This window comes from Suncus etruscus, chromosome 5 (assembly GCF_024139225.1).
Source record: "Suncus etruscus isolate mSunEtr1 chromosome 5, mSunEtr1.pri.cur, whole genome shotgun sequence".
Lineage (NCBI taxonomy): Eukaryota > Metazoa > Chordata > Mammalia > Eulipotyphla > Soricidae > Suncus > Suncus etruscus.
The window spans coordinates 134,744,445-134,766,862 of record NC_064852.1 but is presented as its reverse complement, the minus strand read 5'-3'; positions in this window follow the sequence as shown (position 1 = coordinate 134,766,862).

Here is a 22,418-nt window from a genome sequence, read left to right as displayed (position 1 = left end):
ACATTGTTTATGGTATATTGTCACTGTATAACTTTAATTTTAGGTTTGTGTTGAGAAATATAGTTCAACATTGTGTTCCTTATAAACATTAACTTTCTTAGATATTAAAAAATCAGCATATAGAATATTTGTTTACATTTATTTTCATTAAATTGAATATTTAACTTGAATGTATTTTGGCAGTATAACAGGTTTAATAGCTACAATTTTTGCCTTATACAGCTTTTGATTCCCACTAAAATCAGTATTTAGTTTAAAGTAATGTGATTAATTTTTTTCTAAATTCAAAATACATTCATATCCTTAGGTTTTATCACATATCATTTGTTTAAATATTTTCCACATGTTTCTCTTTAGAGGTATACATATTTCTTGTGGACTTTTTTATTTTATTTTAAAAAGTAATTTAATAATTTTATAGGGTCTCTCGGTGTTCACTTAACATAGTTAAATAATTCTAGAAATCCAGTAGCCACTCACCAATGATTCTTTTCCAGGCAGTGTAAGGCTTGACATTTCATTTTCACACTTGACCATGACCTTAGGTAGCTCAGGTATCAGTGCTGAGCTGATCGGGGGCTTTGTGAAGCAAGAGATCAAATTTTGACCATTGACATGCAAGATGTATATACCACTTCTTTCAGCTCTCTCCCTGATCCCATTCTTTGATATTTAAGTTCAATGTATTCATTCATTTTATACATTCGTTTCATATTTATTTCTATTTTCCAGCTAGGATTGTCTGCTTCTTTATTATGAGCATGCATTTTTATGTCTTTGAATTAACATAACAATTAGCAGCAACTAACATAACTAATTTTGTGTCTTTGTTTATGATATTTGAAAAAATAGGTGTAGTTCGATTAACTTTAGCATGGCTGCCTGGTTTCTACTTCATATATAAGATTAAAATTTTAGTAAAAACTTGGTAAGACATTCAATGTGGAATTTTAAACCATACTTCTATTAAATTTGCACTGATATTTTGCCTTGATTTTGTTGATTTAATTTTCTGAACACTCTTCACTTATTTTAATTATGCTTGCAACAGAACAGACACTACATGAAAATTAACGGCTTCATTCCTTATGGCCGTAAAATCAATTGTAACAGGTTAGCATCTTGGATATATTATATTAAAATGTTTACAATGTTTCCATTTTTTTCCTTCCTCCATGGCGCCAGCCACAATATTTCCATTTTTTATCATGTATATAATATTTTAATTATTTTGCCTAGGGTGAACTGATAGCATATAATTTTCAGATAAAAATTGACTTAAATGAGTGAATTGGCATTTGCCTTACATTTGCTGACCCAGGATTGAGTCCCAGTTTCTTTAATAGTCCCCTGAGTTTGGTATTTACTTGAATTAATAGATTTTATTCTCCCATTTCTATTATGAGCATATTTAACCAGTTTGTAAAAAAATATAAAATGTATATTTCTAGTGTTTACATAACCAAAGATAAATATAAGAGATTTTAAAAATAATGCTGGATGGATGACTATATATTAAAAAATGTGAGATTTGGGGCTGGAGTGGCTGACCTAGGTTCAATCCCTGATATCCCATAAGGTCCTCTGAGCATGCCAGGAGTAATTTTTTGAGCATATAGCCAGGTGTAAGGCCTGAGTACCTTTGGGTGTGGACCTCCCCAGAAAGAAAAAAGAAAAAACAAAAACAAATAAAAGCTGTGATTGGGAAAAAAACTAATTGGGAGAATATATTTTATCATGGCCTACTGTATTATATTGTCTCAATGTGTTATTTATTGTGAGAAATTAAATGTCAATAGAAAATATCAACCTAACAACATTATTCTATTCATAAAAATTTAATAAGAAAAAGCAATGTGTTCTTAGAGTGCTTCTTTCTTTGCTTAAGTTATAGAAATTTGTTTTGAGGTTAATCCTACACAAGTATCAATTTATTAAATTTACATAAAAATTTTCTGTTAATAATATGAATTATTAAGAATGTAAATCATTAAGAAGAGCAAGGAAAATACTAAATATTATATTAGCTCTTATTTAATACATTGAATGTTGAAAATTCAAAGTTATATTAAAGTAGTGTTAATCAATTTTGATATTTTTACATTTTAGCTATGAGTAGCTTCACAGATACCATTTTATTATTTATTATAGTATTTTTATAAACTATTGACAAAAGATTTGAATTCAAAGGAAGATTTATTATGATCAATTCTTTCAATTCACAAATGCTCATTACACTTTTCTATTAATTTTGAATATTACTCAGACAATACTACCTTCCAGCTGCTTTTGCAATTAACCTCTAACAAATTGATAATAGTACTTTTAATTATTATCACTATGTTTATGAAAACACGATGTCCTCTGGTAATAGACTATTGATTTGAACAGCCTTTTGAAATGCTATTCAAAACCTAATAATTTTGTAACACTATTGAATATTTATTTGCTATACATTGTGTTCCATAAATACAAATTTTACTTTATCCTATGATGGTTGAGAATATTTTGTTTAGCATGAATTGACAAACTACTTTTTTGTTTCAATGATAAAAGAAAATATTTTTCTGGAATATCATGTGCATGACTTGTTTCCTTTAGTCATCAAATTATTTTTGAAAGTGGCATTTGATATCAAAATATATTGATACTAATGACTTTTTTATAGTTATTGTGATTCAATGAATAAAGCTCTAGAGCCAGGGGTCCTCAAACTTTTTAAACAGGGGGCCAGTTCACTGTCCCTCAGACCATTGGAGGGTCTGACTATAGTAAAAACAAAACTTCTGAACGAATTCTTATGCACACTGCATATATCTTATTTTGCAATGAAGAAACAAAATAAATACAAATACAATATGTGGCCCGCGGGCCATAGTTTGAGGACCACTGCGAGCTACAATAATTATTGTGTTATTATACTTGGATCATTTCTATAGTAATCATTTGAAGATAAATGACTTATTTTATTTCCATTAAATTTATCAAAATTTTAAGTAAGTTCATATTCAATTTTACTAAAAAATAGGCTTGTTCAGTAAAGTTGCCAACTGAAAATTAACACGTAGAATTCCCTGTTTTTTCTACATGCAAAAAATGAAATATAAAAGAGAAATTTTAAAAATAGCATCATAATTGTGCCTCAGGAAATTAAGTATCTCAGAATCTGCTTAACAAAAGAGGTAAAAGACATTCACAAAGAAAACTAAAAGTCACTAAAATAAAATAATAAAAGAAGACACGAGGGAATGGAAACACAACCTGTTTATTGTACTGAAATAATTATTAGAGCAAAATGACAACTCTACCCAAATCCCTATGCATATTCAATTCTGTTCCCTTAAAAATACTTATGAAATTTTTAAAGGTGTAGAAGAAACACTGTTGAAATTTACATGAAGTAACACCTTCATCCCCAATACTAATAGCTAAAGCAATTCTAGAAAAATAGAAGATAGGATTATTTTCTTTCTCTAGTTCCAAATGATACTACAAAGCTGTAGTAATCAAAAGTTTTAAAATAAAATAAGGATAAACTCAGAGCTGTGGGAAATAACAGATCTCAGAGACAGAATTCAAGTATATACAAGTATATAAAGTGTACATCTTTCTTAAAGATACAAAAAGTATGAACCATATGTCTTATTATCAAAGAATGTGAATAAAAACAACAGAGTTATCATCCTATACCACTGAGATAGACACACATCACAAAGAACAGAAACAGAAACAACCATTGTTGGCATGGGTGTGGGCACAAAAGCAACCTCCATTTTCTGCTTTGGAAAACAAAGTGAACATGTCTCGAAACACTAGGAATTGAACCACATTATGACCCAGAAATGCCACTTCTTGGCATAGATGCCAAGAGAACAAACTCAATTCAAAAAAATTTCTGTGTTCCATGTTCATTGCAGCTCTATTCATAACAGTCAAAATCTGGAAGCATCCCAATGTCCAAGAACAGATAAGTGGTTGAATAAAGAAACTTTGGTTCCATGACCAGATATGATATGTATCACTACTCAGCTTTAAGAAAGATGAAATAATAAATTTTGCTATTTCATGGGTGGATCTGGAAAGTATCATGATGACTATATTTAGAAGGACATGGACATATGCAGAATGATCTTTCTCATAGGTAAAAATCTAAAGAAACAGAGTAAGGAAATACCACTACCCAAAAGGCAATAGAAACTGAGAAAGGTTCTTCATCCAGAAGTTTCCTACAAGGACAGAATGAGGGAGGCAAGAGGGATCATGAAAACAACGCTGGAGGAACGCAGACGCACTGGTAGGAGTGTGGTATCGGAATATTTTAAACATAAAATTCCACCATTGACATTTTCGTAAACCACAGAGCATAGCATCTCAAACATAAATTACAAAGTAAAGAAGCATTCCTAAATAAAATCAGACATTTAATATAATTAATTTTTATTACATCATTTTGACTTATTGATATACATCTGACAACATTTTGAGAGTTTACTTAGGCTAGAATATGCTAACTCAATTTTGGATAATTTAATCATAATCTAAATATACTAATATAGTGTTTTAAAAATATTCACCTGTTTATGAAGTTAGGTAATATTACTTACAATTACAAAATGCACTTGTTATTTTGGCATGTTTTGTTACTATACATTAATCAATGAGAAATATATAGTTATTTATGATAAAGGAGCAGAAACAGATTCAATTATTTTTCAGCTGGTAACAGCTGGTAACTTCCCTTCATCTAGTTCTTTGTTTCTTGTTTTTTTGTTTGTTTGTTTGTTTGTTTTTTTGTGGGGCTACACCAGGTGACGCTCAGGAGTTATTCCTGACTATGCACTCAGAAATCACTCCTGGCTTGGGGGACCATAAGGGATGCCGGGGAATTGAACCGTGATCTGTCCTAAGCTAGGACATGCAAGGCAAATGCATTACATATATACATATATACATGGACAGCTATTTAATATTAAACAATTTAATATTAATATTAAACAAGGAGAATAGATTTTTAGATAGAATAAATTTCCATCTGTATTTTCATATGAAATGGAGCTAACAATAAGACTTATTTTTTAAATTTGTTTTCCTTTAAATCTTGACCAAAAAGAAGTCACTATTTATAGTGGTAGTCACTTATATGACAGGAATATAATTTTAAAATTTTCCTTAATTCATTTCTTCTATGCCAATTTAATTTAAGAAATTATCCAATCAAACTTATTAATAAAACTTTAGGTGACTAATTAATCGGGGCATGTAATATAACAAAGAATTAATAAAGTACAAATTAGGTACAGAAAATGGCAAATAGTTTGTTTCATGGCATTGGGCTAAGATCCATGAACAAGCCATGCTATAAAAATTAGTTTGAAATTGGCTAAAAAGTTTTGTTTTAATTACAATTCTAATATTTGGTTAAACACTGTGGAAAGTCGTTTTATCTCTATGAGTCTCATTTCTTTTCATTGTAAAGGTAGATTAAGAATTATTGTTACCTTTTAAAGCTGTTTAAATTATGCATAAAATAAAGCATTTATCTTACCTTATTAGCACATTCAAAATATTTTGGTAATAATTGGACAAAAATTCTAGTATTAGAAAAAACTTTTGAGAGAATTCATCTGTGATAAGCAAGTGGAAATATAAGCTTACTTTATTATACTTTATGCCACCACTTTTGATACTAAATTTTCAATTAGGTAATTAATTTTATTTGATATTTAGAGGAATAAAAAGTTAAGCTGGTTATTCTAGCTAGTCACAAAAATTAAAATTCTTTTGATTATTGAAACTAGGGACTATAAAAATAGTTCAAAGAACTAAATATATGATCTGCATGTTGGAGACTTGGAGTCAATTATCAGTTCATTTTTTTTTTCTTTACTATGTTTCTTTATACTCCATACATAAATCCTATAAATAGTATAGTGGATATAGTGATATTTGGGGGATTGTTTCTTTTCTTCTTTATTGAATCTAAATTTTTCTGAAAATGATACTACTTTAGAAATCCAGGTATAGAGGAAATTGTAGAAAAACACTTTACTTGTAATAGAGGAATAGCTGCAGTATTGTTCTACATATGATTTATGACAGTCTTTCAATTCTAATTCCAAATTATCAATGAAAAGAAACATATCTACAAAGCATTTAACAACAGGCAGCACTCAGGGCTTAGTCTTGGCAGTTCACTCAGAAATTACTTCTTTCAGTCTTTGGGGATTTATGGCGATGCTGGGGATCAAATCCCACCTGCCCCATGCAAGGCAAATGCCCTTTTCACTGTGCTCTGGTGCCAAAGACATCCTATTTTTCTCTTTGATACCAACAACAAAGTTCATATTTCTACTAATATCTCTATCATTTGTTATTTTTTATCCACATAGGTTTGTTAATAAAGAATATTAAGTCTTAAAATGTTGACAAGCAGAAGCAGATCAGAGGTGAATGATCGAAGATGACATGGTTTTTGAAAATTCACTCATTAAATGTGTTCAGTAAGATGTTCTTTGAAAGTGTAAAATATACTTCAAGAGATGGTTTCATTACTCTAATTATTCTAATTTTCTGAAATAGATATTATAGTAAAAGTAGGAAATATGGCATTCCAAAAGAAAATCTTGAGAAAAATATAACATAATAATAATATTTAAATAAAATGATGCTTTTTATTTACAAATATTTTTTCTTTATAAAATAAAAATTTCAGAAAATTTTAACTAGTGGTCCACTTTTGTCCAATTTCAATTCATATATATTAAATAATTTTCAAACCCAGTTTATAATTAAACAAAATTTCTAACACAAATGAAGCTTGTATGTTTAGTACAATGATTGTGTCTGTGTTGTGGTAGATATTGTCTATATTTTGGAGCTAAGGAATATATGAATAATATAGATTATTAATTTTTAGAAATAGTTATTTAAAAAAATTCTATTTTTTATTCTAATATACATGAGAAACATGCTACTATAATATCTAGCAAGATAAAGATCCTTTAATTATGGCATACTTTATGAAGTTAGACCATTCCAAAAAGTTGTCTTTTATACATGTCACCCAAGCTAGTGTCTATGACTTTATAGTAAAATCTGGTGGCTTATTCCATATAAGAATTATATCCCTGATTCTGCATCAAGGCATTTGTTCATATACCATTTATAACTGGAAACTAACCTTTCTGAAATGTCAACACACTTATTTCACAATTCTTACAATCACCAGCTATTTATATTTATGCAATAACCTCACAGCATGCAGCTATATAAAATTTTTAAAATTGTTTTTCTAGAGATTTATATTTCTAGGTAGACCATTTCAGTCATTCTTAAGGCAGCAAATGATAACTGGCACATATATATCTGGACAAACACTGTAGTCTATCTTTCAACATACTTCTTACCTGAGAATACAATAAATCTGTCATTTTTGTTGGTTAGTAATTCCTTCAAACGTGACTGCTTACCACAAGTTAATTGCAAGCATATGGGGAATTGACTTTGATTGAAGCTGGTGTGGGTGTCTTTCTAAATCCGCATTTTTAAAATGGTGGGCTCCCTGTACAGTGTGTTGGAAGATAATTAGAATTCCTGTTTCTATAATATTTTACAGAAAAGAGACATATAATTCAATTTATGTATACTGAATTATTCTAGGTTGGATATTTGACTAATAATTGTTGGAAATTTAAACACATAGTGTTGTGAAGTAGTGATTTTTAAACAATATTTTAGCAGTATATATAGTAAATATCTTGGTTTCCCAAAGTGTTCAATTTTATAGATACTAGGCCTTGAAAGTTGTCATATCACTATTATTTTATAATTTTTTTTCTTTTTTTTTCTTTTTTTCATAAAAGGAACACCACCCATCACCAGTGCAACATTCCCATCACCCAAGTCCCAAATCTCCCTCCTCCCCATATTATATTATTTGACAATAATATAAACAAAAATATATAACAATAATATAAACAAAAATATAATAACACACCTTAAACTAAAATAAAAAAATTTAGATACTGTCTACAATCATAGTTTCAAAAAATAATGTTGTTAAGTTCATTAAATGGATACTTAGATTTTATGCTTTCTTGAAAATTGAGTTTATTGGACAATATAAAATTATCATGTGTTCTTGCCTCAACTGAAGAGCCTATTTGGTTCTATTCATGGTGAATAGTATTCAGTCAAGTTAGTTCTTTATATCTATTTTATTCCAGTCCAAAATACCCTTATTCATCTCTAAGAGAATTATAGATGGTAGATAAAAAATCAAAAATAAATATGTATTAGATATCTTCCTTTCTTCAATGTTCATAATAACATATTTTTATTTTTATGTAAGAATGATTATTATAAATATAACAAAGGAAAATTAACCATATTATTCAATGTTTTGACAAAGCTAGTATCTGATTACGTGACCAGAGATAAATTGTCACCTACATAAACTCTCTGAGACATCCCTGGCAATGGGGAAGAATGACAGTGATACAGAAAAAAAGTACATTGTAACTACAAAAGGAACCATGGTAAAACAGAGCAAAAACATATTGCCTTATAGATTAAGAATGCAATCCTTCAGACCCAATCAGTACTAATATTTTATATAACCTCTCTGAAATGGAGTTCAGAGAGGAAAGGCTTAGGATATTCAATGAGCTCAAAGAAACAATGGAATGAATAGCCAGTAAAACACAAGAGAATATAATAAAAAATACAAACAGAAATATGACAATTAAAAAATTTGGTAACCAAAATAAAAAGTACTTTGGAAAGCCTCATCGGTTAAGTAACAGCTGCTAAGGGCAGAATAAGTGAGCTCAAAGGTAAAGTGCAGAAAACTTCCAAACAACAGAAGATGGAAAAAAAAAACACAAAATAAATATAGACAGCAAATAATAGAACTTTAGGATAAGTTCAACAGAAACAATAAAAGAACCATTGGGATCTCAGAGATCCAGGAAGAAAAACCCCACTAAAAAGCAACAGTCAAAAACATCATTGCTGAGAAATTCCCAGAGCTGAAGAGTGCATGCTACCCAACCTGAAACCCCAACAGTACCATCTAAAAGAAACCCCAAATAAAAGCACCACAAGGCACATTCTCGTCACAATGATGAAAATTATAGATAGATATAGAATACTGAAAGTAGCAATATGAAAAAGGGAAATTATGTACAAATAAGCATCCTTAATATTTATCATGAGCAGCTATAGGCTAGAAGGCAGTGATGGGATATAGTGGAATAACTCAATGAAATGAACGCCTCCTCAAGAATATTTCACCCAGCCAGACTCTCATTCAGATTTCAAGGAAAGATACACAGAATCATAGAAAAACAACAGCTCAGGAACTTTACGGACTCAAAACCAACTTTAAAAGAACTAAAGGAGCTATTGTAAGACCAGACAAACCTCATTCTCTCTCTCCCTCCCTCCCTTCTTTTCCTCCCTTCCTTCTTCCATCCCTCCCTCCTCTCTCTCTCTCTCTCTCTCTCTCTCTCTCTCTCACACACACACACACACACACACACACCAATCTTTCACAAAGAGTCACAAAATTCCATGACAATCATCTCTCTCAATGTGTACTGACTAAATGTCCCAATTGAGAGACACAGAATTGATCAGAAACTGAGGCACACGAATAGTAAGCACAAACACAGATTCAAAGTCAAAGTTTGGAAGACAATAAACAAACAACTCCCTTGAAAATGCTGATATCACCATACTAACATGTTTACATAAGCATTAGACATAAAAACAGTTATAAGTGTCAGAGTGTCACTTCTTAATAATTAAAAAATATATATCAGGAAAAAATCATACTCATAAAATTACGTGCACCCAATCTGGGGCCAGTCAATACTTAAAACAGCTATTAATAGCTTTAGGAAAAACATCAGTAGCAACCCAATAGAAAATGAAGTCTTCAATATTCCTCTGTCACTTCCTATAGATCAACCAGGCTAAAACTCAATAAGGCTATAATGTCTTTGAAGGAAGCTATGGAATATAGGAGCTTAGTTCACAAATACACATGTATATATACATACATAAACAAGAACATATGACTAAATATTTAAATATATACATAAATATGCATTTGTATATAGTTAATACATAATAATATAGCGCATATGTATATTATGTATATATGTGGATTTTTTTGTTCCCCAAAATCTGAATGCACATTCTTCTCCATTGCACGTGGGGCATTCTTTGAGGAAACACATATTTGGCCATAAAACATACTACCATATAATTAAGAGGTCAGAAATTGTATCAACTATCAGACCAAGTTTCACTGAAAATAGAAGTGAATTACAAGCAGAAATGAAAGATACATTTAACACCTAGAAATTAAAAGGCTTATTATTAAACAACCTGCATGTCAAACTTGAAGAATTAAGATTATACTTAAATTAATCTTTACTAAAATATTCTTTTTCCTTTTTAACTTACCAAAATGTTACATGGATATTTTTTAAGTTAAAAATTCTTCCCAGAAACCAGAGAGAACTTACAGAGAATAATTGCCTTAGTAAACCAACTTTTCTGCTATACAATTTCTTTGGAAACTCCAGGATAGATCCCTAAGTACAGAGAGAGGAGAAAACCTTGATTAATGCTAGCTGTGCTTTCCCCTCCACCAAAAAATTAAGAAACAAAGAAAAGAAAATAATTATTCCTTTGAGTAATATATAAATGTAGATGGAATGCTTCTTGTGATCACATAATTTATAATAGTCTTACATAAAATATGTCACAGGTAGATCTATACTTCTATGTGAACTGAAAATATTCTAACAACCTGATTTGCAGATAAAAATGTAACTATAGGGGCCATGACCTTTAACAACAATACAACATTCTGCTCTATGAGAACAACTTGCATTATCCTGAAAAAGTAGTTTTAACTAAAAAATACTTAAAAGTATTTATTCTATGAAGACTGCATCTTCATTATACCTGGAATTATTTATCTGCAAATAGTAATATCGTGGTCTCATTAAGTTTAAATCATACTATTACTACATACATTACATAGCAAATAAACTACTTTTTAATAATTAAACAAAGTTTAAAAACCTATATATTTAAATATCAACAATTTATATAATAGTTGATTATAAGAAAGAACATTTATAAAATAGTAACTCAGTTTTTGTTTGAGATGTTGTCTGTCCTTCACTTTGAACTTTGTGCCTACATATTTTGTAGTTGTTGTGTGCCTAAATTTGTAGGTGACCATTTTAGGTATATGTGTGCTCAAAACATTTCCAACTTAGTATTGACTATAATGATCCAAACAGAGGTAACTTTAAAACACACAATTACTCATATTCAGAGAAATTTACTTATTTCAAGTACATTGTGCACAAATTTCTCAACTGTGCTTCCTGGTATGAGAATTAAATTTGTAACAGGTGAAGAATAATGGTAAGTGCTGTAGATACTATTAAAAATTGTTCAATTTCATTTTTTTCTCTACTTTTAGACTTTAATGTACTTTATAGGTGAAAACATATCCGATTTGTTTTTACTGATATTTGGATAAATTTTGTGATTGTGTTTCCAAATTCCAATCACCAAAAGCACTTCTCAATCATCTTTAACAAATACTTGAGATTTAATAAAATTTTTACATATAAAATTATATTTTATTCATATAAGAAGCTACAGGTTATCAAAAATGCTATTTAATATCAATTAAAAATCTTTTATATTGTTTCATTGGGAAGACTCTTAAAAGATGTTTACTTTCCCTATCATTTACGTGTTCTTCATATATTCCTCTTGCTTTGTTTTTGCAGTCATGTAACAAGAAATTAGAAGAGGATTTCATTGCTAACATAATTTGCATTAATGAAACAGATGTGTCAAATGACATTGCTTGACATTGATATTAAGTCACTGTTTATCAGAGAAAGACACTAAGTGTAGGTAGGTATAGTAAACATTGACTGCTCTTAGAGGGAAAAAATACAATCAGTGAAGTTGAAAGGAACAGGAGTAGCTGAGACTGGCTGAAGGTTCTATGATACCAACAAAACTGAGAATAATAAAAAGCTTTTACGTAGAGTCCTGCTCATATATGTATGTTCATGTGTGCATTTGAGATTTTATAAATACCCTGCTAAGAGAAATGTTTCATCTAAATGTATGGAATCTAGCTGTGAAATGACTGGGATAAAAAAATATTTCATTAGAATGCAAAAGTCTTAAAATGATAGATAGCAATTACATTGTTCCAGAGCAACATTCCAATACAGCACAAAGCACTGGGATGTTTCAATGATGACATATGATAATATTTTAGCCTCGAAGTATAAAGAAAGTACTGAATAGTTTAATCATGTAGATAGCATTTGAGCATTGTTTCTCAGTAATTTCTCTCTTTAAAATCTCTTATGTTTATACAGAAGCCTACTGTGATGTTTAACTGACTCTTCCATCTCTGAAAAACCCAGTGATTTTCCAAGAATGATCTTATTCAAAGGTTGACACTCTGGAGGCTGATACTGCTCTCAGCAGGATGTTATCAGGACAGTCTACACAAATGAGAGTATTGCGACCTTCGAGGGAAATTTTCTTTCACAGACTTTACTGACTTGATTTAGGTGAAAAAAAAAAATGAGTTTATGTTTTTAATTCCTCAGCCACTGCTAACCAGCAGCGATAGAGACCGGTAGACCTAGTCTCTTCTTTTCAACATTTTAAATTAACTTTTGGAATCTAAATGAAAGATGATATTAAGTAACATTTTTATAGATATGCTCTATTTGTTATGTTTTTATAGAAATTGTTCTGGGAGTTTTAATATTTTATTTATTTTTGGGAAACAGGAATGCTTTATATAGAGATTTATTTAGAATGGCTGGATGAAAAAGAGAGAGAAGTACATGTTCAAAGGGCAAAGCAGGCTTCTCTTGAGTGGATAGAGGTAGGGAACAGAAACAAGATATGTACACAAGGGAGCACTCAGACTTGAGTAGGCGTTTCAATTCTTTTAGCATCAATATTAGATAATGAGAGCATTATTAGATAAAAGGAACAAAATTTAAAAAACAATTTAAGAAATAACATTTTGAAGTTATTTGATTATTTTGACACTTTATTCTGAACAATTTTACTAGAATCCTTATGGAGCTTTTCATTCCTTATCTTTAAAATCAAGTATAAGAGAAATAATTCCTACACGGGGTTAATTTTTGCTATGAAAGAAATGATCAACAGTAAAAACAGTTATTCCCTAAAATTTATAGAGAGCAATAAAAGCATAAAGAACAATCATTTCATTAGAAATTTCCAAAATTATGTGGGTGTCATTTAAATTCATTTTTTTTTCATAAGTAAGTGTTACCAAGTACTTAATCAAGAATCAAACTGTGTTTAGTAATTATAACATTGATAATTTCTGGGAAATGCTGCTGGGTCAGCTAATTCTAGGTCATAGCAATCTTAGCCATGAATAATGTTATACTATTATTATTGAATTTACTCAAGACTATAAATTTCTTGAATTATTGGAATACAGAGATTGTGTGCATTCAGAAAATTTGTGAAAGGCCTGAGTCATTGTTATCTTAGCAATGTTCCCTGACAACCAGTGTAATAATATACTTTTTAAATATGGTTCAATATTTTATTTTTCAGGATGAACATAATATGATAGAATTTATAAGATATTTGTGAAAGATTTCTACATTGTATAAAGTATATCATTATTTTAATATATAATAAAGATGACAAAAATATGATATATAAAATATATGCTTAAGTATAACATTTTAGGACATCTTTTATTTGTCTATTTCTGTAATCCTGACCTTTGAAAAATTTACTTCTTTAAAAGTAATATTAGAAGTACCAAGTAGGGGCCTGAGAGATAGCATGGAGGTAAGGCGTTTGCCTTTCATGCAGGAGGTTATTGGTTCGAATCCCAGTGTCCCATATGGTCCCCCGTGCCTGCCAGGAGCAATTTCTGAGCCTGGAGCCAGGAATAACCCCTGAGCACTGCCGGGTGTGACCCAAAAACCACAAAAAAAAAAAAAAAAAAAAGAAGTACCAAGTAATACACATATTCAATTCTATACTTTTTTTTTTTTTTTTTTTTTTGGTTTTTGGGCCACACCCGGTAACGCTCAGGGGTTACTCCTGGCTATGTGCTCAGAAGTTGCTCCTGGCTTGGGGGACCATATGGGACACCGGGGGATCGAACCGCGGTCCGTCCAAGGCCAGCGCAGGCAAGGCAGGCACCTTACCTTTAGCGCCACCGCCCGGCCCCTCAATTCTATACTTTTATTTGGCCAAAATAACTTTTATTTTCAAAAGAAAGTATATAGGCGTATTTGAAAATGCAGTTTAACGTGAGAACAATTTTAAATTTCTACTTCACTCTTATTAGAAGATAAATGTTGTGCTGTCTTTAATATAGTTTTCCTTCCAAACTTATATTTGTTGCATACATTAAAATATATTTTAAAATTTTAAATTGATTTTTAAAATTTCTATGCCCCTAAGATGCTGACTATGTTCATATTCTTCTTAAATATGAAAGCCGACAACTTAAATTTGCAAGCATAGCAGACTATCCTTTTTTTCTTTATCAGACTCACTGTCTAAAATTGTACAATTTACTGACTTTTGTAAATAACTAAACTGATATTGCTATTGCTTTCTCTATATCACTTTGATCTAGTCATTTTCTTCTGTCTCAACAGCAGCACATTTTATGCTCATCCTTGCTATCTGTTCCTACAAATATACAATTGGTATAACAGATCTTTGTTTTTGGTCATCCTATTATCTATTATATATTGTCTCAGATTTCTATATCATCTTTACCACAACTTTATTTCCTCTCTATGATATACTTCCTGAAATGATTATATTTTAAAAAATTATTTCTTTCAGGTTAGCATTTGTCCTGAAGGCATATCCTATATTGTTCCCTTAAATAATTGACTTCATTTTATCAGAACAAGAGTTGTTTCCAGATTCTGTCTCTTATTAGTATTGTTGCAATGAACATAAGAGAGCAGATCTCTTTTTCGCATTGTGTTTATGAGCCCCTAGATAATATTCCCAGGAGAGTCATTGCTGGGTCAAATGAAAGCTTAATTTCTAGCGTATTTTTTTTAAGGAATGTTCATATTGTTTTCTAGAAAGGCTGGACCGGTCAGCTTTATCATCAGTAGTGAAGGAGAATTCCTTACTTTCCACACACTCAATTTCCTTAAATTTTTTAGAACATGGGTGGAATGTCTTATTTATTAATCACAAGAACATAAAGATGTAGACTTTTTTAAGAGCTTTTGTGAAAAACTTCTAAACTCTATATTTATATATTATATCTTATTTTATATGATAAACATGATACATATATAAATATCTAAATATAGCAACAATAATTGGTCTTTTTTTTTGTTTGTTTGCTTTTTGGACCACACTCGGTGACGTTCAGGGGTTACTCCTGGCTATGAGCTCAGAAATCATTCCTGGCTGGGGGGACCATATAGATCTAAAAGCAGTCTTTCATAGGTTAGCTGCTTGCAAGGAAACACTGTACCGCTGCACCATCCTTCCAGTTCCTGATAGTTCTTTTTGATGTGTATCAGCCTCTGTGGTATGAGATGATGTTTCATTGTTTACATTTTTATATTTATTTTGATTTGCATCTCCCTGATGATTGATAAATGGAGTATTTTATGTGCCTTTTGGCCATTGGCCATTTTGATTTCTTTGAGCAAGTTTCTGTTCATATCTTCTCACCTTTTATTGATGGCATTGGATTAACATAACTTTTTTAAGTTCTGTCTACCACTGTCTTACTCTGGTTAAGTTTCTGATGAGAACAAAGCCTAAGCACACATTTAACTCTAGCCTTGTAAACATTAAGCTGCAGATACATTTAATATGTGCTATCCTGACTCACAGAAACTTAAATTAAATTAAGCCTATAGTTCTTTTATCCACTAAAAATATGATTACTTAGTATGCATCAACAGAAAAGACAATTTTTATCCATTGAATTTAATATCAATTTTCTTATTTCATAGAGTACTGATAGAATTTTTCTCCAAATATTTAAGACCTAATATCTGAATAAAAAAATTCTGTATATTTGGCTCCTTTGAATATAATAAGAAATAATTTGAAATTTTGCTTCTTTCAACCCTTACAAATTTTTCATTAATTAAGCATATTAATCATAGCTGAATGTCTTAGTGATTTATTTTTTACATAGCATTTTGTTATGTTTCTTTGCAGTGAATTTTTAAATGGTCTTCCAACATTTATAATAGCTGCTTATATTGCATTTTGCTCTTTTGTTTAAGCTGACAAACATTTCTTGTATTCATGGAATTGGAACTCAGGAAAACTCTTATTTTTTGGCACACGGTTTATGATTATATTTTTAAATGCCTTAGAGAAAAGTGACTACTACTAATAATATTTTTGACCTTTTCTATCTTTCTCATATCCTTAAACATTAATTCCCAAATCTCTCCAGTGAAATATGGCATAAAATATTCGAGTGAATTATGGATAAACATGCATGGTTTTGCTTACATAAACCTCATAACATTTGACATAAACAAACTTCTGGAAAGATTAAAAACTAAATTAATTTTTTATTTTTATTTTTTATAACTATTTATTTAAGCAACATGATTACAAGCATATTTGTAGTTGGGTTTCAGTCATAAACAGAATACCCCTCTTCACCAGTGCAACATTCCCACCACAAATACCCTCTTCAACCACCCCTGCCTGTATTTGCGAGAGGCATTCTAATTCTCTCATTCTTTAACATTATCATGTTAATTATTAGTGTAGTTATTTCCCTAACAGTTTTCACCACTCTTTGTGGTAAGCTTCAAATTGTGAGCTGGTCTTTCCAGCCCTTCCAGTCCTTAACTTTATTGTCTCTGGGCCTTATTACAGTAATGTCTTTAATTTTTCTTGAATCCATAGATGAGTGAGACTGTTCTGTCTCACTCCCTCTGACTTATTTTACTCAACATAATAGATTCCATGAACATCCATGTATAGGAAATTTTCATGACTTCATCTCTCCTGACTGCTGTATAATATTCCATTGTGTATATATGTACCACAGTTTCTCTAGCCATTCATCTGTTGAAGGGCATCTTGGTTGTTTCCAGAGTCCGGTTATTGTAAATAGTGCTGCAATGAATATAGATGTGAGGAAGTGATTTTTGAATTGTATTTTTGTGTTCCTAGGGTATATCTCTAAGGGTAGAATAGCTGGATCATGAAGGAGCTCATGAATCTCCAAATTGTTTTTCATAAAGGCTGGACTAGATGGCATTCCCACCAGCAGTGAATAAGGGTTCCTTTTCCCCCGCCAGCACTGATTGTCCTTGTTCTTTGTGATGTGTGCCTATCTCTGTGATGGAAGATGGTACCTCATTGTTGTTTTGATTTGTATCTTCCTGATGATTAGTGATGAGCATTTTTATGTGTCTTTTGGCATTTGTATTTCTTCTTTGAGGAAGTGTCTGTTTATTTCTTCTCCCCATTTTGATGGGTCTCTATATTTTTTCATATTATATTCTGTCAGTACCTTGTATATTTTTGATATTAGCCCCTTTGATGGGTATTGGATGAATAATTATTCCCATTCTGTGGGTGGCTTTTGTATCTTAGTCACTATTTCCTTTGAGGTTCAGAAGCCTCTTGGTTTAATATAGTCCCATCTGTTTATCTCTGTTTCTACTTGTTTGGAGAGTGCTGTTTTCTCCTTGAGGATGTCTTTAGTCTAAATGTCATATAGTGTTTTACATATGTGTTGTTCTACATATCTTATGGTTTCAGGACTGATATCAAGATCTTAATCCAATTGGAATTTATCTTTGTGCCTGGTGTTAACTGGGGTCTGAGTTTGCCTTTTTGTAAGTGGCTAACCAGTTGTGACAAAAAGTTTCTAGAAACAATAGATTCATATAGCAAAGTGGCAGAGTACAAAATTAACACACAAAAATCAATGGCCTCTTATCCATCAATATTGATAGAGAAGAAATGGACATAAAAAAACAATCCCATTCACATTGTGCCCCACAAACTCAAATATTTTGGGGTCAACTTAACTAAAATTGTGAAGGACCTATACAAAGAAAACTACAAAAGTCTACTTCAAGAAATGAGAGGACCCAAGGAAATGGAGACACATACCCTGCTCATGGATTGGCAGGATTAATATCATTAAAATGGCAATACTCCCCAAAGCATTGTACAAATTTAATTCAATCCCTCTAAAGATACCCATGACATTTTTCAAAGAAGTGAATCAAACACTCCTGAAGTTCATTTGGAGCAATAAATACCTACGAATAGCTAAAGCAATACTTGAGAAAAGGAATATGGGAGGCATTACTTTCCCCAATTTTAAACTGTATTACAAAGGAATAGTTATCAAAACAGCATGGTGTTGGAACATAGACAAATATTCAGCTCAGCGGAATAGACTTGAGAATTCAGAGAGCGTTCCCCAGACATACAATGAACTAATTTTTGATAAAGAGGCAAGAAATCCAAAACAGATCAAGGAAAGCCTATTTAACAAGTGGTGTTGACATAACTGGTTAGCCATTTGCAAAAAATAAAGACTAAATTTAATGAGAGGGAAAAACTACCTGTGAAACAGGCATCAGATGAAGAATTCACTGATATCAAGAAGTTACAAATTGAAGAAATGCTCAGAGTAGTTTGATAAATAAGTTGTAGGGTGATGGGATTGTTTATTTGATTCTCATGTTTTGAAAATTACGGGGCCGGGAAGGTGGCACTAGAGGTAAGGTGTCTGCCTTACAAGCGCTAGCGTAGGACGGACCGTGGTTCGATCCCCCGGCGTCCCATATGGTCTCCCCAAGCCAGGGGCGATTTCTGAGCTCATAGTCAGGAGTAACCCCTGAGCGTCAAACGGGTGTGGCCCAAAAACCAAAAAAAAAAAAAAAAAAAAAGAAAAGAAAATTTAACAAGACACATTTTCAAATGGCACACATAGCTAATTTTTTTTTGGGGGGTGGGGGGAATTGACATGTTTTCTACTACTAATTTTCTGCTATTCTTGAACTACCACATCACCAAGATTGTTTGATGTGGATGGGTATGGTTTATAATTTCAGTACTTCACCTTGTAAACATTAGACATGGCAAATAGCACATTGAAACTGACAGAATGCTGAAGCAGCTATAGTAAATACATTGATTAAGGAAAATATTATGAAAAATTTCAGTTAAAAGCACTACATTATCTCAATAACATATTTATTAAGTTTAATTAATTATTAATTTAATAACAAAGTTGTTAAATTTGTATATCGTTATTTAAAGGACAGTATAACATTGTCATAATTGATCACAATACGTTTGTTTCTACATGAGTGGGAGATTAATTATTAGAAAAAAAGAAGATAAAATAAAGAATATAGCAACCATCAAATTTTTTAAAATTATTTTATATCCAGTGATGTTGTTAATTCATTGTTATAAACACACTGATATCTAAATTTTGTGTCTTATGGGGATAAAAGTATTAAACAAAAATGGAATTCTTGCATAGCTGTCAATACAGCTACAATATCTCAGAACTTCAAGGATTATTGTGGATACTTCAGCTTTTGCTGGGTGTGTTTTCAGATACCAAGTCTTCTGAGAAAGAAGGGGTTGGAGAAGAAAGGGTACTTGCATTCATTCAAAAAAATAAAGGGGGGGGGCTGATAGTATAAGCACTAATCTTGAGTTTTGGTTACATTGGTATCTCTGCAGAGCCATAGAAGAATGAAGAAGCCATTTGAGAAGGGTCATGGATTCAGCAGGCATGGCATTGGTAACGCAGGGCATTGGCCTGCACTCTCTTCCCAAGATTGCCAGCTTCCAGCTGAGTCAGTAATATACCGATCCTTTCTCTTGGCTTGGTTTACTTCTCTTTCAAGAACAGATTGAGTCCGCGGAAAGATTAGGTGTTGACATGATGATTGCTAAGGTAAGTTTCTATAAAATATTTGACATGCAATGAACTTATCATTTTGTTTTGTTTTATTTTGGGACCACACCTGGTGACACTCATGGGTTACTCCTGGCTATGTGCTCAGAAATCGCTCCTGGCTTGGGGGACCATTTGTGATGCAGGGATTCGAACCACCATCCATCCTAGATCCTTGCTGTGTGCAAGGCAAATGCCCTACCACTGTTCTATCTCTCTGGTCCCTAACGTATTTTATTATTAATTTTTGGGTCACACGCAGCAATGCTCAGGAGTCACTCCTGGCTCCATGATCAGAAGTCGCTCCTGGCAGGCACGGGGGACCATATGGGATGCCAGGATTCAAACCACTGTCCTTCTGCATTCAAGGCAAACACCCTCTCTCCATGCTATTTCTCCGGCCCCATTAACTTATTATTTTTAAATGAATTAAACACTTAAAATAACTCAATTTTCTTGTATAATGCAGTAACTTTTGTTACATAACTTTTATGTGAACAAAAAGCATTTAGTGTCATATTGTAGAAGGATTATGCAAGCAAGAAACTTGACAACCATTTTTTAGTTTTAGAAAATACAATGGAGAGAGAATCAAAAAGAGATATGTCAAAAATTCTGAAAAATTCAGTTAATAGAGAATTTATGAATTCTCAAGTGCAGAGAAACAGATGCTGATGGGCCTGGCTTGATATTTAAATGTCCTTACAAGAAATCTTTAATTGACTTTTTACCAAAGAAACACTTGCCTATATTTCATAGTAAAAAGGGAAGTGTAATTATAAATAATTTAAAAGAACTAAAGTTGTCATTAGCATGTAATCATGTTACTTTTCTTGAATCTCTTCAATAACTCTCTGGTTATTGGTCAACAAAATCAGAGTTTCTTGGCATGACATAAGGTCTTTCTGAGCTGGACTCTTGATATTTCAGTCAAGTGTTTACTACTTCTTTATATATTATTCCTTATTTAGATTATTGTTAATCTTTCACTTTTCATTATGCTTTAAATTAATTAAAAGTTTTTGATTAGGGGGCTAAAAACTTTTTTTAATTAAAATTACTTTGCCTTCCATCTTGATGAACAGAAAGTTATCTTATTGGTGGAAGCTACCTCAGACTCTTTTCTCTAATACTTTATCACATTTTTTTCCAAAATGGAATTTTACATAATAAATTCCATTTACTTTTATCTTCAAACTTAAACTCATTATAACAAGTTTATTTTACATGATTGGTTTTATCATCTTGAATATTTCTTCGCAAATACTTAAAAAATTAACATCAATGATAATAAGTAAACTGATTATGGTATATAAAAGGTAAAATATCACTGCTTTACATGTTAGTATTTATTATTGTCTAGATGTGTGTGCAAATATATATGAGGAATAATAGAATATAAATAATCAATTGAGTAATATTGACTTTTTTTTCATGTACTCAACAAACAATGTATAGAATCAGGGATAATATAATACTCAACTTATTGAAGATATTTTGCTGTCAAGATAACAGAATTAATTAAATAATAGAGGAAAAATCAATTTACTAATAACAAAAATGTTCTGAATTTCAAGGTCAAAATCCCTACAAAAGGCATTTTATTTAGATCACTAAAGTCTATTATTAACATTTCTTTTAAAAATTTGAGAGAATTTTAGCTATGCATACTCATAAATATTATTTATAAAATTAATTGAAAATTAAATATTTTTGTTATTTATGTCATTTTTGCTGTTTTTCTTTCAAATTGCTTCTATTTCTATTTGATCTATTTTTCTTACTTCAAGATTACATGTCACTTTTAAAATTTTTGAACAGCCACTATTCTTTGATACATATCAAACTTGGGTTCTAAATATTTATGGATATATAAAGATTCTTCTCTTTGGGATATATTTGAGATAGCATAAAATTTTATACCTTTTCACTTATAAAACTGCAAAAATCTTATTAGTGACATTCTATTTATTTATTCTTTTCCTTTGAGAACCTTTTATTGTTTGATATTGTATATTTTCCTTAGATTCAAACACCCCCTTACTATGAGAGAACAATGTATGTATATATGTGTGTATGTATGTATGTATATATGTATATATGTATGTATGTATGTATGTATATATAGTATTTGTTTTTCTTAGAGGCTTGGATCAGGAAATCCTCCAACTCTGCTGGAAGTTCAATAATACTATTAAGAATGTGATGTTTCTTGGGTCCTATGGTGCTGGAGATCATCAGGGCCACCTTAGTGGTACTAAGGAAACTAGGGGGGTTATATCGAATAACAACCAGGGAAGATAATGTGTTGTGAACTGAACCCAGCTTTAGTAAATACAGTAGTAAATTGTATTGCACTGAAATTTAAATGTTAGAATTAACCTCAATACTT